Consider the following 16,662-nt stretch of genomic DNA (forward strand, 5'->3'; position numbering starts at 1 on the left):
GAGAAAAATGTAAGTCAGGGGTTAATTGATTTCCATGGTGGGGAAAGGAGGAAGAATGGAGTAGGTGTGAAGAGAGTATGACCTAGTGAGAAAGCAGGAGCATGTGTGTATGAGTCCATGTTTGGGGGGGTCATGTATCATCGTGCCGTACGTGTGGTAAATCAAGCTTCGAGGTATTGCGAAGTATACATTTGAATTCCTTCTTATCCTGTGGTACAGGTCTGTGGATGGGCTGTCAAACTCTACCGAGCTCATTTCGGCTGTGGTTGTAACACAATGGGGATGCACATTTTAGTTGATGATACATGAATTGGGGGGGTATGTGGTTGCTGCTATCTGTGCCTGTATTCCCTATCGACTATGTGTGTTATTACCTGAGGGTTGCAGAGATGAAGATAAAGAACACTTACGAAGAATGCAATGATATTCTATGTCAGGTTAATGTACGTTCGTCGATTGAGGTCTTGATTGGTGTCGTTTGATTGCAGTCTTCTTCTTTGTGCTTTTGCTCATAAATCGTGAGTAAAGCAAACAACGTCCATGGATTTACAAAAAATGTTGGGCTAGCGTGATTTTAAAGTTCCTAGGGAAACTGGGGTACCCATGGCATTGTCCATAAAATCTTGTATATCAGGTCGTCTGCTCTTCTTCTTTCCATCTTTCCGTTGTCGGCCCCTTGGCTCATCAGGTCCTTCGTCTACGTGGGTCTTTGTACCTCGGAGGAAAACATAGAAATGGGTGAAAGACGGACCGTATACTCATTACATCATTACGTCATGGTTTCTAGCATTGGGTCATAAATCAAATCCAGGTTAATTACAGTTTCCTCACTCCTCAAGCTCATCACTTTCGTACTTTGTTTACACCTCATCAAAGCCTGCCCGCATCTAAATATCAATCCAATAGATATAACAACACCTAAGATACACAGGAGAAACTTTCCAACATCCATTATGACTCCTTGAGCCCACTCTCCCAAACCGGAGAACCAATTTCGCGGGTTCAACCATGACACCCAACCAGTCAGCTCATTACCTACAGCAGCAAGGGTGAGATTGTGTTTCCGACGAAATTCCCACTTTAATTGCAGAATATCGTCCATCTTTTGGTCTATGACCTCTACCGGATCCTCGGTGTTATTTGTGATATACGTGCAACACTTTATACCGTACTGTGTTGCCAATGTAACACAATATCCGCCTGTTACTGCTGTAAGGTAATTAAGAACCATCCTATGCTGAACTAGTTCTGTTTTGTAAGCTTGAAGTTCTCTTCCAGTGTATCTAAACGTGTCATCATACATTTCAGTGATATTATCTAACAAATTGGCGAGTGCGGAAATGTATTTATAATTCATCACTCCTCGAGCGGTACGAGTGAAATCTAACGCTACCAGAACCTGAATCCCGGTGGATTCATGGATAAGATCAGAGGCCGGATGCTCTAACCTTTCTGACAGTTGTCTTTTAACTCGGTGTTCGTAGTGAGTGTGAGTATAAGGAGCTTGGGCACCACGGTGTATGTCTTTCATTTTGTCATGTGTTACAGTCATCACTTCAGGCAATACTTTTCCAATATAACACAATCCTTCAGAGTTTGGGGCAAGCCACTTGTACGCCTTTCTCCCGCATATGAAATATGCATCATCGGGGAGAACATAAGGGACGGAGAAGGACATGACCATGTCACAAACCTTCCAGGTGAAATCTCCTGACCCTAATTCTTCCATCTGTCTAATACATGTATCGGTTTGTACGATATGTGCACAGTATCCTGGTGATACCTCTCCAACTTTAGTAATTCTATTTCCTAAGGTATACCTATACCGGAAAGATTTTCCTCTACTGGCTATGTGGCGTACAAGCTCTGTATCTGTAGGCATTCTATCTGCTCTGTGTGAAAAGGTCATGGCAAGGTTGCTCCATGACACTTCCCAATTTCCCGGTTTTCTAGGATTGGAGATGTTAAAACATAAGAGGGACCTATCCACATGGTATTGGTGGAGCTTCAAACTGGGAGGGCTGGAGATGTTAAACCTCCGGTCCACCGGTCTCCCACCACTTAGCTCAAGTACCTCCCCTAACGTTAAAGGAAATGGTACTAGCCCTGATTTGCTGTGACCCTGAGGTACTTGAGAGCATACCCAACAATCTGTTTGGTTCAACACGTTACCCACTAGAGAGTGATAGTCACTCAATGGATGCCGGTCCATATGGATATTAAAACTAGATTGGCATTGCTTTATGCATCCATCTTCAACCAGATTACCACAGAGCCTACAGATACAATTTTCCTCAGCTAACAATCCATCACAATTTCTTCTATCGGATCGTTTTCTGATACTCGCCTTTGCTTGTTGGATTGGTTGATCTTGGAAAACTACGCCTCCATCATCATAATCGGAACCCATTCCAGAACCTCTCTCGACCTCTATGGTACTCTCGCCGGAACAGACTGCTCTGGTCAACATCATGGTTAACATCAAAATCCGGATCACAGTCTCTTTGGGCAAGTCCATCTTTGAGGAGGAAATGGAGAAGAATGAGAAAGGGGAAAAAGAAATATCAAGGGAGAAGGGATGGGAAGTGGAGAAAAACAATAAAAGGGAGAAGGGAGTCGACAACTGCTTTCGATCTTCAAGGCTCAGGTGCCGCCTCAGTCCTCCTGGAACAGACACTCCAGTGATACAACCTCTACCGTCTGTTCCTTATCACGGGACTTCTCTGGGTCAGCAACCTTCTTGCAGTGGGATGAATGGACCCAAGTCTCTCTCTCAGCAACCTTCAATGCTGTGGTGCTAGTCAATAAGACCTGGTATGGTCCTTCCCATCTATCAATAAGACAACCTGAGCGTAGAAAATTTCGTATCATTACATAATCCCCAGGTTCAATGTCATGACAATTACTATCTGGTAAATCAGGAATCACCAACTTCAGATTATCATTTTGACTCCTCAACTGCTTACTCATGTTAATCAAGTACTTTACAGTTACTTCATTGTTACATTTCAAATCATCCTGAGGGTTAATCATGACATGCGGTTGTCGACCAAACAGAATTTCAAAAGGAGACAGATTAAGAGGGGACCTGGGAGTGGTTCTGATGCTATACAAAACAATGGGTAAAGCTTCTGGCCACGTCAATCCTGTCTCTGCCATTACTTTACTCAATTTATTTTTAATAGTGCTGTTCACTCTTTCGACCTTCGCACTCGCCTGTGGACGGTACGGAGTGTGCAGCTTGCTATCAATTCCCATCAACTTACACATTCCTTGAAAGACATCACCTGTAAAATGGGTACCCCTATCACTTTCAATGATTCTAGGGATACCATATCTACATACAAATTCCTGCACAATTTTCTTAGCTGTAAACATAGCGGTATTTGTAGCTGCTGGAAAAGCTTCGACCCAATTCGAGAAAACATCTATACAGACAAGTACATACTTTAAGTTTCTACATGGGGGCAATTGGATGAAGTCAATTTGTATTACTTGGAAAGGGCCGCCGGCAGGTGGGATATGGGAGGGTTCTGTAGGTATTGCCTTTCCAATATTCTTTCTCAGACAGGTAAGGCATGACATTGCTCTTTTACCAGCATGAGAGGAGAATCCTGGGGCGCACCAGTATGCTCTTACCAATTTGCACATCCCCTCCTTGCCTAGATGAGTCAGCCCGTGAGCTGCCTCAGCCAGACATGGAAGGTATGCCCTGGGGGCCACTGGTTTACCATGTCCATCCGTCCAGAGCCCTGAGGGCTCCTGGCCATATCCCTTTGCCTTCCAGACTGCTCTCTCTTGAGTGGAACACAAATTCTGCATCTCACACAACTTCTGTGTGTTGATGGTATTAAATACCATCAACTGTGTGGTGTCTGTCCGTATGGGGGTAGCAGCTGCAAGCTTTGCAGCTTCGTCTGCTCGGCTGTTACCAAGGGATACTGGGTCTTGGCTATACGTATGTGCTTTACATTTGATAACAGCCACTCTGTCGGGTTCTTGTATCGCTGTTAGAAGCCTTTTTATATACGCTGCATGCGCTATCGGTGTGCCAGCTGCCGTCATGAAATTTCTGAGCCGCCATAGGGCTCCGAAATCATGGACTACCCCGAACGCGTATCTAGAATCGGTGTAGATATTGGCAGACTTACCCTTAGCCAATTCACATGCTCTGGTTAGGGCGACCAGTTCAGCAACCTGGGCTGAGTGAGGTGGGCCTAGCGGTTCCGCTTCTATGGTGTCTTGGTCATCTACGACTGCGTATCCAGTACACAAGTCTCCCGAGTCTGACTGTCTGTGACAACTACCGTCCGTGTAGAACGTGAGTTCTGCATCTTCTAGTGGATTGTCACTGATGTCAGGCCTTGCGGTAAAATTTTGGGTCAAATATTCCATACAATCATGTGCATCCTCCTTTGTATAAAATCCTCCTTCCCCATCACTCTCACCTCCCACCCTTTGTGCCTGTCCAGGCACACCTGGGAGAAATGTTGCAGGGTTTAATGCGCTGCATCTCCTTATGGTGATGTTTACTGGGGCCATTAATGCCAATTCCCATCTCGTAAACCTTGCTGATGAGACATGTCTGGTTTGGGCAGAATTTAATAAGGCAGATACTGCATGTGGTGTATGGATTGTGAGGTTGTGGCCTAGCACGACATCTTCGCTTTTCGTCACTAGCAATGCTATCGCCGCAACGCTACGCAAGCATGTGGGGAGGGACCGCGCTACCGTATCTAGCTGAGCGCTGTAGTATGCAACTGGCCTGCTGGCGTCACCGTGTTTTTGTGTTAGTACACCTGCTGCGCACCCAGCACTTTCTGTTCCGTATAGTTCAAAGGGTTTCCCATAGTCTGGCATACCTAGTGCAGGTGCCTGTGTTAGACACTGTTTGAGTCTCTCAAATGCCGTTTCAGATTCGTCTGTATGCGAAATCCGATCAGGTTTGTTTGAGGAGACCATTTCCTGCAGAGGTAGTGCCAATATGGAAAACCCTGGGATCCAATTACGGCAATACCCACACATTCCTAAAAACGTTCTGATCTGTTGCTGGGTTTGTGGTAGTGTCATGTCTCTAATGGCTTGGATTCTATCAGCGGTCAGGTGTCTCAGTCCTTGTGTTAGACAGTGTCCCAAATATTTTACCTTAGCTTGGCATAATTGCAACTTGTCTTTGGAGACCTTGTGACCTGTGTCTGAAAGATGAAACAGGAGCTGTTTCGTATCTTTCAGGGATGCCTCCAATGAATCAGAACACAGTAGTAGATCATCCACATACTGTATCAACACTGATCCACTTTCCGGTTGGAAAGACTGTAAACAATCATGCAAAGCCTGAGAAAATATACTTGGACTATCTATGAAACCTTGGGGTAATCGAGTCCACGTGTATTGGACTCCTCTGTATGTGAATGCAAACAAATATTGACTGTCAGGGTGCAGAGGTACCGAAAAGAAAGCGGAGCAGAGGTCAATAACAGTGAAAAATTTGGCAGTGGGAGGAATTTGCATTAGGATGACAGCTGGATTAGGCACTACGGGGAACTGACTCTCGACTATTTTGTTAATCCCCCTTAGATCCTGCACTAGCCTGTAACCCCTCCCCCCACTCTTTTTAACAGGGAAGATGGGACTATTTGCTGTGCTGGACGTTCTTACTAGAATGCCCTGTTGTAGCAAGCGCTCTATTACGGGAAAAACTCCTAACTCCACCTCTGGCTTCAGAGGATACTGTGGGATTTTTGGAGCTATCCTACCATCTTTTACTTGCACTACTACTGGAGCTACGTTTGCCATTAATCCAGTGTCTTGTCCATCTTTTGTCCAAAGTGAATCTGGTATCTGAGATGTCATCTCTTCTACCTGGGATGGATTCCTATTTGTCATAATGGAATGTGACATTAATTTTGATGGGGAGTCTAACATATCTCGTACTTCTTGAGCGTGATTCTCAGGTATGTCCAAGAATACACCTTCAGGAGTACAATAAATGACGCAACCCATTTTACATAGTAAGTCTCTTCCCAGGAGATTGGTCGGTGCCGATGCAGCCAGCAAAAAGGAATGCTTGGTGTGCAGAGGCCCTATTGTAATCTCGGCTGGTTTGCTAACAGGGTAGTGCTGGACTACTCCTGTTACTCCTATGGCTGGAACTGTCCTACCAGTGGTTCTCATGCCCACTGTCGAATTTATCACTGACTTGGCCGCCCCTGTGTCTACAAGAAAGTTTAAAGTTTTACCAGCCACATTGATTGCAATCTCTGGTTCGCTTCCAAGACTGGCAATCAATTTAACTGGTTGCAGATTACAGGTATGGCCACACCCCTATTGGGTATGCTGACCGCCCTGAATCCCATTGGCAGCAACTACTTGTGCGGGGGTTAGCTGGGAACTACCAGAGGCATGCCAATCTCTGTTTGGGGGATATCTTTTTGTTTCCCCTGTATGTGGCTCAAAACTCCGCCTCTGTGGACCCTGCTCCCAATGTCGTGTGTGGTGTTGTTGTCTAGGGGGTTGAAAAGATCTTTGTACATTTCTTACTCTACAGTCTCGTGCAAAATGTCCTGGTTTGTTACAAGAAAAACATGTTATCATACTTGCCTTATCCACAGGATTCGGTGGTACATACGCAGGCTGCCTTGTGGTCAGCGCCTGTATACTTACGGACATCAACTTATCACTTTGCGACTCCCTGTGCCTAGTGATGTTTTTGTCGTGATCAACAGCAGCCTCTCTCAAAGTGGACACTGACAGACCTCGCCAGCATGGCTGCGTGGTCTGTACCCTAGCCTTTAATGTTTCTTTCAAACCATCCATCAGTACAGATACTGCTACTTCTCGATGGTTTGGGTTGGTCTTTATGTCTTCTATACCAGTGTATTTTGCCATTTCTGATAATGCCCGGTGGAAATATTCTGCTGCCGTTTCAGACTCCTTTTGTTTAATGGAGAATAGTTTATTCCATTTAGCAACGGCTGGGAAATATTCTTTTAGCTGCAAATTTATCCTTTTTACATTATCCTGGTCGTACACATCTGTAAGTGGTACATCTTTATCTAATAGACAATCAGCTAAGAATTTAACTGAGTCGACACTGGGAGGTAAGCAAGCTCTTAACACTATCTGCCAATCCTTATTATTGGGCTCTAAAGTGTTTCCTAAATCCCTGATGTATTTTTGGCTTGCCACTAAATCCTTTCTGGGGTCTGGGAATTCAGACACTATGGTCCTCAATTCCATTCTAGTTAACGGGCAATACATGGCAATGTTCCTGACGGGTGTGACTCCTGATGCATCTGTTTTCCCATTGGGAACTACTATCACCTTTACAGGAGCAATTCTAACAACTTCATTCTGTGTAGATTCTACAACTTGTGGTACAATTGTTTCAGTGTAATGCATGGTGCCGTACTTACCCGCTGACACGACCTCACCTATCCCTCCGCTAGGGGCCTTCACTAATCTCGTGGGTGGTGCTGTGCCTACTGTGGTCTCTGCTATGGTGGCCGCTAGAGAGAGCGCTGAAATCGTTGCCGAATCGTCTTCTTGTTCACACTCCTGAGGAAGGTTCAAAACAGGGTACAACTTGCACGGGTTAATACTTGCATGAGTTATTTGGTTAACATCATTAACATTTACATTGTTACTAAGAGTTTGTGTTTTACAACCCAGTGCGTTTCTCTCCGCAATCAACTTCTCTCCTGCAATATATGGTGGAGGAGGAGCTGTGGCAATCAACTTCCTGACTGCCCCAGATCCTGCCGCCAGAGCCAAACCTCTCTGTATCTCACCTTCCTGGTGCCATAACTGTAAGTAATCATGATGCTGAATTCGTCTCTTTGATGATTTTACGAGACATATCCTCCTCCTTAAATTTTGTAACACTTCCGGACTGAAGCTACCTATTCTTGGGAACTTGTCTCTGTCTTGAACAGTCATTCTCTCCCATTCATCACATAAAGATTCGGTGTGAATTCCATATTTTTCACACATTACATATCGTGCCGACCCAACTGGTCGGTTCACAGAATCAACCTGAACCAGGGTTGATCGCCCCCTACCTGAGCAACTGGCCCCCATCGTCTGTAGGTGTTGCTTAGTCCTCCTTGGATTTTCTGTATCAAGGTTTTCAGCAAGCCTTTACAGACAACCAAATTACTCCGCAGTAGGCCGGCGGTGGCGGTTTACCGAGTACCCCACTCACTCGCCCACCTCGACCAATACGACCTGATCACACCGACGTGGTGCTGGCGTACTCGATACAGGGCCCCTATGGAACCTTCAGTTTACTGGAACATATGAGGGATACCCGCAGGACACTTACTCTTTCCAGTAAACGTTGGGGTTGTTAGATAGTTCCTGAGTGACCAGCGAACTTCCCTTCCAAAAATAAAAAATTACACAAATCACGTCAGAATGTACAAATAGCGTTTATGACCTTCGTACACAAATAGTACCGGTCAGGTTTACTAATGCACACAATTACGTGCGGTACAATCGTTCAGCACATAAGCAACTAATCTTATGTGCGGAGCGACCAGTGGAATCGAAAATTTCGGCTGCGAATTCCTTCAGCCAGAGCTTAATGGCCTATATGGGTTCTGCACCAACACCCCAGGCGTTGTGCCACTGGACTTTTATAGCGGACCTTTTTACCTTATGACCTCCTGGTCTTGTTCCTTATGACCTCCTGGTCTTGTTACCTTATGACCTCCTGGTCTTGTTACCTTATGGTCCGCTATACTCTAATGCTCAAATATTATTTAACCAGAGATGCCTCCCTGGCCACCGTATATGTCACTTACACGTATGTTCCTTAACGAGTACCCGACTTTCCTTTTGGTTCCACCTTAAAGTTATATAAACTTTTGTATACAAAACACACTCACTCAACACATGTACACTTTTGTTTCTATATCTATTTCTGCGCAGAAATTGTCTTCAGGCCAAGAGTGTTACCAATTAGGAGCAGGATCTGTTAAACTAAATTTCAGATTTTCCAAAAATAGATTTGCGTTATTTACCGCGTCGCGTTATCTACCGCTGTGCGTTACTTATCGCCTTTGCGCCACTTATCGCTTTTGCGCTACTTATCGCTTTTGCGCTAATTCAACTTTATCACAACTTGAGCTACGTGGGCGTAACCAGACGCTACGTTGCGTAATGTACGCTGCGTGCGTCTGCCTTTCGGATTGCGTACGCTAGTCTTTGTTAGCGACACGTGTACGCAATGCAAAGGATCCACCGTAACACAATATATATTTTATCAATGTAGATGATCCCTGATCATCTACCGCAATCCACACTGCACACTGGCTGCCTCGTCTCTCGGACAAGCCGTGTGTTGTTCTATTCTTTAACTATTACCTCTATTTATTAAATAACAGCAAATCTCCTTTTAGCACTTTCTATCAACTATAAAATTTGGCAAACAGGAATAGTGATATACGAAAAATGGAACAGAAATGCAGATATATGCGTGCGTACGCAAGACAAAAGACAAATAAACAGTTTTTAAAAGACAAGCGTTTTGTTCTTACTTCCGGTTACCGGATTCCTTCAGCACTCTTTACCTAAGTGAAGCAGACGCTTATCCCGTCAGCAACTGCGAGACAACCTCCCACCCTTTTGCTGGGGGATAATGTCTGCTGATCTACCTAGTGCAGATGTGAAAAGGATCGGACGAGTCCCCAATTGACAATGCTAAATTCCTATGTCGTATAAACAACCCTTATGAAGCTAAGAACACTGTACGCTGTTTACTTAAGAAATACCGTAATGGTACGCTATTTGCGTAACGATCGCTCAGCCGTAGGCGAGACGCTCAAGCGTCACGTTCGCTCACGGCCCAGCGATCACAGGACACGTTATTGGTTATGTCTAGGGGAATGATTCGCTATGGCGTAGCATACACTCGAGACCACGAGGAGGTCACCAGCGATGCAGACGCTCACAACACTATACCTTGATATTAAACCTTATACCGACGAAACACACAGAATACCTTTAATGTGAGTACAGGGTGTAAATGCAACTTTGTGTAGCCTGACTACCTACAAAGCTGTTTGAGCGTCACCGACGCTCAAGTGAACACTTAACACTATAGTAAATACACAGATACTGTTTTAGGGTTCCAAAGCCTATTATCTGTATTATATCTAGTATACTTGTAAAAGAGTAACACAGTACAAATGATACACTACAATATAACAAAGACTTCCTAACCAAACACCTAACTAAGGGATAAACTACAATACTATCCTGGCCTAACACAATACAATACAATACTATAAAGTTTAGTCTAGGGGAGTTACGAGAGAAAAGAGAAAATAGAGAGAGAGAAATAGACACAGAGGGAGAGAGAGGAATTGGCTCACAGAAAGACAATGATTACGGAGAGAACTTACGCACAAAGGGTATGATCGCCTGCGCCTCGATATCCAGCTCCCGATTATCAGCAGATAACCGTTGATGAGAGAGTGAGAGCTGGATGTGGTCGGCCTGCCTATTTATGCCCCACACACAATGCAATCTCCTGGTCCTACAATCCTTCAGTTTATTGGACACAGGAATTCGGCCCTGTACTGTAACCAAAGGTCATAGGTTGATTCATACAGGTGGGCTGTGCTGAGTTTAAACGGCTCAGGTGGGTGGGAAACTGGGTTTCCCGCCGCATACCTGAGTATGGGTAAATAATAGAAATGGACATAAACTTCTTATGTTCATAACTATTCGCACGAGCGATTAATACGCTCCAAACCAACACCGGAATATTGCTAATTAAATACTCTTCCGATGGGTACCAAATACTGCTGTATGACTCCTGTTAGACCCTTCGTACAATACAAAGAGGGATTCCTCCGCTCAGGGACATTCTATCTAAACCAAACTTACAGAAACTATTGAGGGGAACATGATCTATAAACGACATTAATTGTGAACTTTTGTAACGAATGAGTCGCACGCTACGATCACATAAACTCTACCGTAAATGCGCATACTGCGCGTGCGAGTGCACGCTATTGCGGGTATGCGCTTCCACGGGAGAGCGTACGCATGCGCAGCACGGACCAGTGTGCGGTGCAAATATGGCAGTGTGCATTGAGACATTTTTCTGACTTCGACAGACCTCACTATACAATGCCCGATTAACAACATTTTGAAGCTTGGACTGGTCTGCAATTGTGTGATTTTGCACAAAAACGCATCATCTGCCGCCCAGTTCCCAAGTGAAGTAGACGTTGCCAGGTGTCTGTGGGTAGCCTTTGGGAGACTTGCCTATTTTCCGGGGATCATGGAGCACCACCCAAGTTTCAGGGGCCTCCCGAACATTCCGAGGGAGTAATTCCGAGGGAGTAATCAAGTATGTCCTACCCCTACACAGTCCACACATAAATTTGTATATTTTCTCTTTCTACACTCGCACAACCCACTGGCACCAGGCCTACATTGCTGTGAAACTGGATAACATAGCCCATGAAAAACACCTTTGCAATAAGTCCTTAATACAGATCAGTCATCCTGTCTTGAAACCAAACCTGGGTCGCACCTTAACTCTGCAGCCTACTGGGGTCATCCCAGATGATGCGTTTTTGTGCAAAAAACAATCCCAGGTATTGTTGTGCTTTATAATTGGTTATAAAAGAATACTGGGGATTAACAGACGGACAAAGTGCTACTTATTGTACAGTGTCTAGTTAAACAGTCACTAGGTCAACACCATATGATCAACATGATCAATAGGTTGACCTATGAAAGGTTGACCGTTCTTATGTTCGACATACATCTGGTCAATGTTTTTTTTATTTATCTTTTCACTTTTTTCAACCTTTTCATACTTTACCATCCATGTGGACTATGATTGGGAATAGTAACCTGTGGCGAGCGTAGCAGTAGCGGAGCGAGGCATCTTGCCCGAAGCATGGCGAGCAGACACAGCGCACTAACCGGGGGTCCATGTGCTGAGACAAAAAAACAAACAAAAATGTTCTGTCAACCTTTTTATGTGTTGACCAGTTTCCATGTCAATCTTTTCATGTGTCGACCTCTTGTACCTGTAAATCTTTTCCTGTGTCAACCTATCATAGGTCGACCTTTTGTCCATGTCAGCCTTTCCACTGTAGATCAACCTAATGATTACAGACCTTATGACTGAAGATCTATTGGTCCGTAACAGTTTTAAAATGAAGTGGGTTATCTGATCGGGGATGCCGACAGATGGCAGTCACCACCCACTTTTCATGACCTCATATCTGTGTGCCAAAGAAAAGTCCACTTCTAATTACTCACACATTTTGCATGGCAAACATGGGTTCAGTTTAAAAGAGGTTGACCCGGGAATATCCTGGGTCCAAGGTGCAGTATAATGTGCTGTAACACAGGTTGAAACTTTGTTCAGTATCCCTGATCAGAGATGGGGCTTCAGTGTGAAAGGGGTATTGCATAGACATTTTATTACGCCCCATTATTTGTAGCGCATACCTCCAATAGTGCTAATACACTTGATATACCTGTAAACATTTTAAGTTGTCAAATCAATTTAGGGATATATTTATGCACAAATCGAGCACAAGACAGAACTACCGCAGTGCACACTTTGCTGCTTATTCCTCTTTCCTTTATATTATCTACATAAAATAAATGTATGTAACTTAAATGTTAGGAAAACAGAACCCCAATTTTCCTGGGATAAAAAATACTCAATTTATTGGGATATACAAAGTAGGGAAATGTTATTAATGCTGCAAAAGTCTAATAATGTGAAAATTAATGAGGGCTTCCTGAGGACACAGACCAAAAATGAAGAACAAAATGTCTGTGGTTCGCGTGATGTAGTTATGTTGTCTACATTTTTGTTGTTGGAATATTTGACTAAATGGGCCTAGGTGGTGTAGCTAATAACCTTATCTGTGTACTTTTCCTGCTTGACACTGTGCACTGTATTGCTAAACAATCCGTAGCTGTGTTATCAGTTGTTTGATTAATTGAATTAATGGATCACGCAATAGTACTAAGTGAAACCTGACTACTGGGCAAGACCATTGTACAAATACAGCGTATTTGCACATGCAGCAATAATTTGCTCTAATAGCAGGACACATCCACTTTATCAAAAAGCATAAAAAAACAAGCACTACTTTTAATTATTAATCTTCAATAGGTCTTTAACTGTAAATCACTGTGTTTCTTGTATTTTTTGTATGTTTTAGAATAGTTTATTTTAAGGCTAGTGTTCTTTTATTGTGTGTGTGATATACATAGGGATTTATAATGAATATTTTTCCTATATTTCTGTCCTAATGCTGCTTACAGCATGCCAGTGGGTCTTACTGTTGTGCATACTGAGTGTATCCATTGTATATAATGGTATCTATATTATAATGAAATGGATAACTGCACTTCGAGTTCAGATTACTTTATTTGGTGATCATATTTAAGCTCAATTGTAAGATTTCAGTATGCAATCACTTTCTAATTTGTTTTAACATTGGTCACTTGGATGGAAAAAAATATTTAATCATCCGTAGCTGATCCTAGACAGAGCTGGAACATAGTGTGCATATGTATAATAATTAATGTTAGAAGCAGATTTAAAGTTACATTAAGCTGTAGATATAGAACTAAGAATTGTTTTAACACTAGATAAAGGATATTTGCATGTGCCCAAGAGTGTGTACCCCTCATCCTTTACTATTCTCTATGCTGTGTGTTTTTTGTTTTTATACAAATACATTGCATACTGTAGGTTTATAGTAAAGGCACTTACATCGGGTGGTAAGTTTAGTCCTATAAGTGCTGTTAGTCTTGCCATGTTTGATTTTTTTCTCTCTCTAATACTTAGACCCTTCTATCGATATTTAATATGTTGAATGAACAAATTAAGTATCTGTCCACCTGCAGCCTCAAATGGAAGGGCTAAATTTCAATACCGCATGTACAGAAATGTAAATTGTAGATTCTGTGCTAGTAAAACTCTTGTTTAAATTGTATTCTAATCAGTAGCCCAGTGTTTCCTAAATTTGCTTCATTGGTACATAAACGAAGGACACACCAAGCAGCGGCTTTGTAGAACAGCACCCTGCATGCAAATACAGGTGCCATCGGGCAGTGACGGTGCCCAAATACACCATTAGAGATCCCAGCTGGCTAGTGACTGAATGCTTAATGTACTTAGAAACATGCTATCATATTGATTCTTGCATGAGATTATCAGTTTCTGCAGCAAAGGTACTATACAAAATTAGAGAAGCAAGTATATCAATGGTACATTAAGTCTATATTGACATTCATTGGAACAACACAGTAATAAATCATCAAACTAGGTAGGGCAAGGGAAAAATGTAATATACTGGTGCTAAACAAGTTAATAGTAATACATAAGGGACAAAAGTTTGGTAACTCACTGTGGACGGATGTATCAAGTCTTCTATAGGCGACAAGTGGAGAAGCTGGCCACGGCAACTAATCAGCGTCTAGCTAGTATTTATCTAGTACATTTTATAGAATGGGTAGCATCTGATTGTCTGCTATGGGCAAGTTCTCCATTTAGCTTCGGAAATTTTTCAGCCGTGAAAACATCTAGTTTTCTACATTATCAGCTATTTTTCGCTCTACCCAATTCATCGCGATTGTTTTTGGTCTAAAAAACTCTTTGAGCCAGTCCTGGTTGTAAAAATACGGGGGGGGGGGGGGAAATGACAAGGGGTCCCCCGTATTTTCACAACCAGCACCGGGCTCTGTGTCCGGTCCTGGTGCCAAAAATACGGCGGACAAAAAGCGTAGGAGTCCCCCGTATATTTAACACCAGCACCGGGCTCCACTAGCTGGAGAGATAATGCCACAGCCGGGGGACACTTTTATACTGGTCCCTGCGACCGTGGCATTAAATCTCCAACTAGTCACCCCTGACCGGGGTTCCCTGGAGGAGTGGGGACCCCTTAAATCAAGGGGTCCCCCCCTCCAGCCACCCAAGGGCCAGGAGTGAAGCTCGAGGCTGTCCCCCCCCCCCCATCCATGGGCTGCGGATGGGAGGCTGATAGCCAAGTGACACAAAGAAAAAGAATATTGTTTTTTTGTAGCAGAACTACAAGTCCCAGCAAGCCTCCCCCGCAAGCTGGTACTTGGAGAACCACAAGTACCAGCATGCGGGGGGGGGGGGGGGGGAACGGGCCCGCTGGTACCTGTAGTTCTACTGCAAAAAAAATACCCAAATAAAAACATTACACGCAAACCGTGAAAGTAAAACTTTATTACATGCATGCCGACACACACATACTTACCTATGTTGACACGAGGTTCGGTCCACTTCTCCAAGTAGAATCCACGGTGTACCTGAAAATAAAATTATACTCACCATAATCCAGTGTAGATCGGTCCTCTTCTTTTTTGTAATCCACGTACTTGGCAAAAAAACAAACCGCATTTACCCGGACCACGCACTGAAAGGGGTCCCATGTTTATACATGGGACCCCTTTCCCCGAATGCCGGGACCCCACGTGACTCCTGTCACAGAGGGTCCCTTTAGCCAATCAGGGAGCGCCATGTCGTGGCACTCTCCTGATTGGCTGTGCGCGTCTGAGCTGTCAGACAGCACATCACACAGCCGCTCCATTATCTTCAATGGTGGGAACTTTGCGGTCAGCGGTGAGGTTACTCGCGGTTAATTTCCCAGACCTATGTGTTTTTTCATGAAAAAGGGGGCAGGTTGTGCTTGTTACTGCTGATTTTTAATTTTTTTGCCTCCAGTAGGCGAAGAAAAATCCCCGATAACAGATGGCTTTCTGGGATAATTAGTTTCCGAGCGATCAGTTACTTGCGGTAAATTACCGTGGCTAATTGGATACCGCACTATGTAGGTTTTCACTTACTACAAAAATTGGGAAATTATCTGTAGAAAATAAATAACAGCTATGAAAACATCTAAATGCTTAGAAAAAAAGTGTTTGCTTTCTTAAAACAGTATATGGAGAAAAATAAAAAAGTTCTTTCGATCAGACATTTTGAAGAATATTTTCTGATTCATCCACTTTTTCTACATCTATACCTTGGAACCCCCACTACAGTCTGTAATTTATTTTTCACTGACAGGTAGGACACCGTGAAAAATGTAAATCTTACTCCTTCTCATACAGAGACATTGCTGCTACTGGAAACGGCCTTGTGTGTTCTGGCAGGGAGGTACAGACTGAGGAAGATTTGCTTTGAGATAGTATATTGTGCCGTTACAAAGGTGGTGCACTAAGGTCTTGGGTTTGATTCCCAACAAGGCTCTATTTTTGTGGGATTTATGTGCTCTTCCTGTGCTTCAGTGCGTTTACTTCCACAATCAGAAAACATACTGGCAGGATAATTGGCTTCTACTAAAATAAAATAAATAAATTGAGTAAGAAATATATAATGTGAATGACTAAATACTGTCTGTAAAGCTCTGCGGAATAACTGGTAATAAATTATTCCTTCCTTACTGCGGTGCATGGATTTACATGTATTACTACTGACGGCATTCATAAATGGGAACATGAGCAATATGTAAAGTTACCTAGGTTAACATATTTCTTTATGTTGTTCTATCAATTTGATTTAAAATGCAAGTAACTTCAATGCTGTCATTTTTGCATTCAATGTGTTAAGTACTCATTGAAAAATAAGCAACCTGGTAACCC

General features: G+C 43.3%; 1 protein-coding gene across 4 annotated transcripts in view; it reads left to right on the plus strand.

The window, feature by feature from the left end:
- The window catches only part of TLN2 (talin 2), a 701,648-nt gene that overhangs the window by 520,938 nt on the left and 164,048 nt on the right, over positions 1-16,662 (plus strand). The gene's annotated exons all lie outside the window — the stretch shown is intronic.

Source organism: Pseudophryne corroboree, chromosome 6 (assembly GCF_028390025.1).
Source record: "Pseudophryne corroboree isolate aPseCor3 chromosome 6, aPseCor3.hap2, whole genome shotgun sequence".
Taxonomy (NCBI): Eukaryota; Metazoa; Chordata; class Amphibia; order Anura; family Myobatrachidae; genus Pseudophryne; species Pseudophryne corroboree.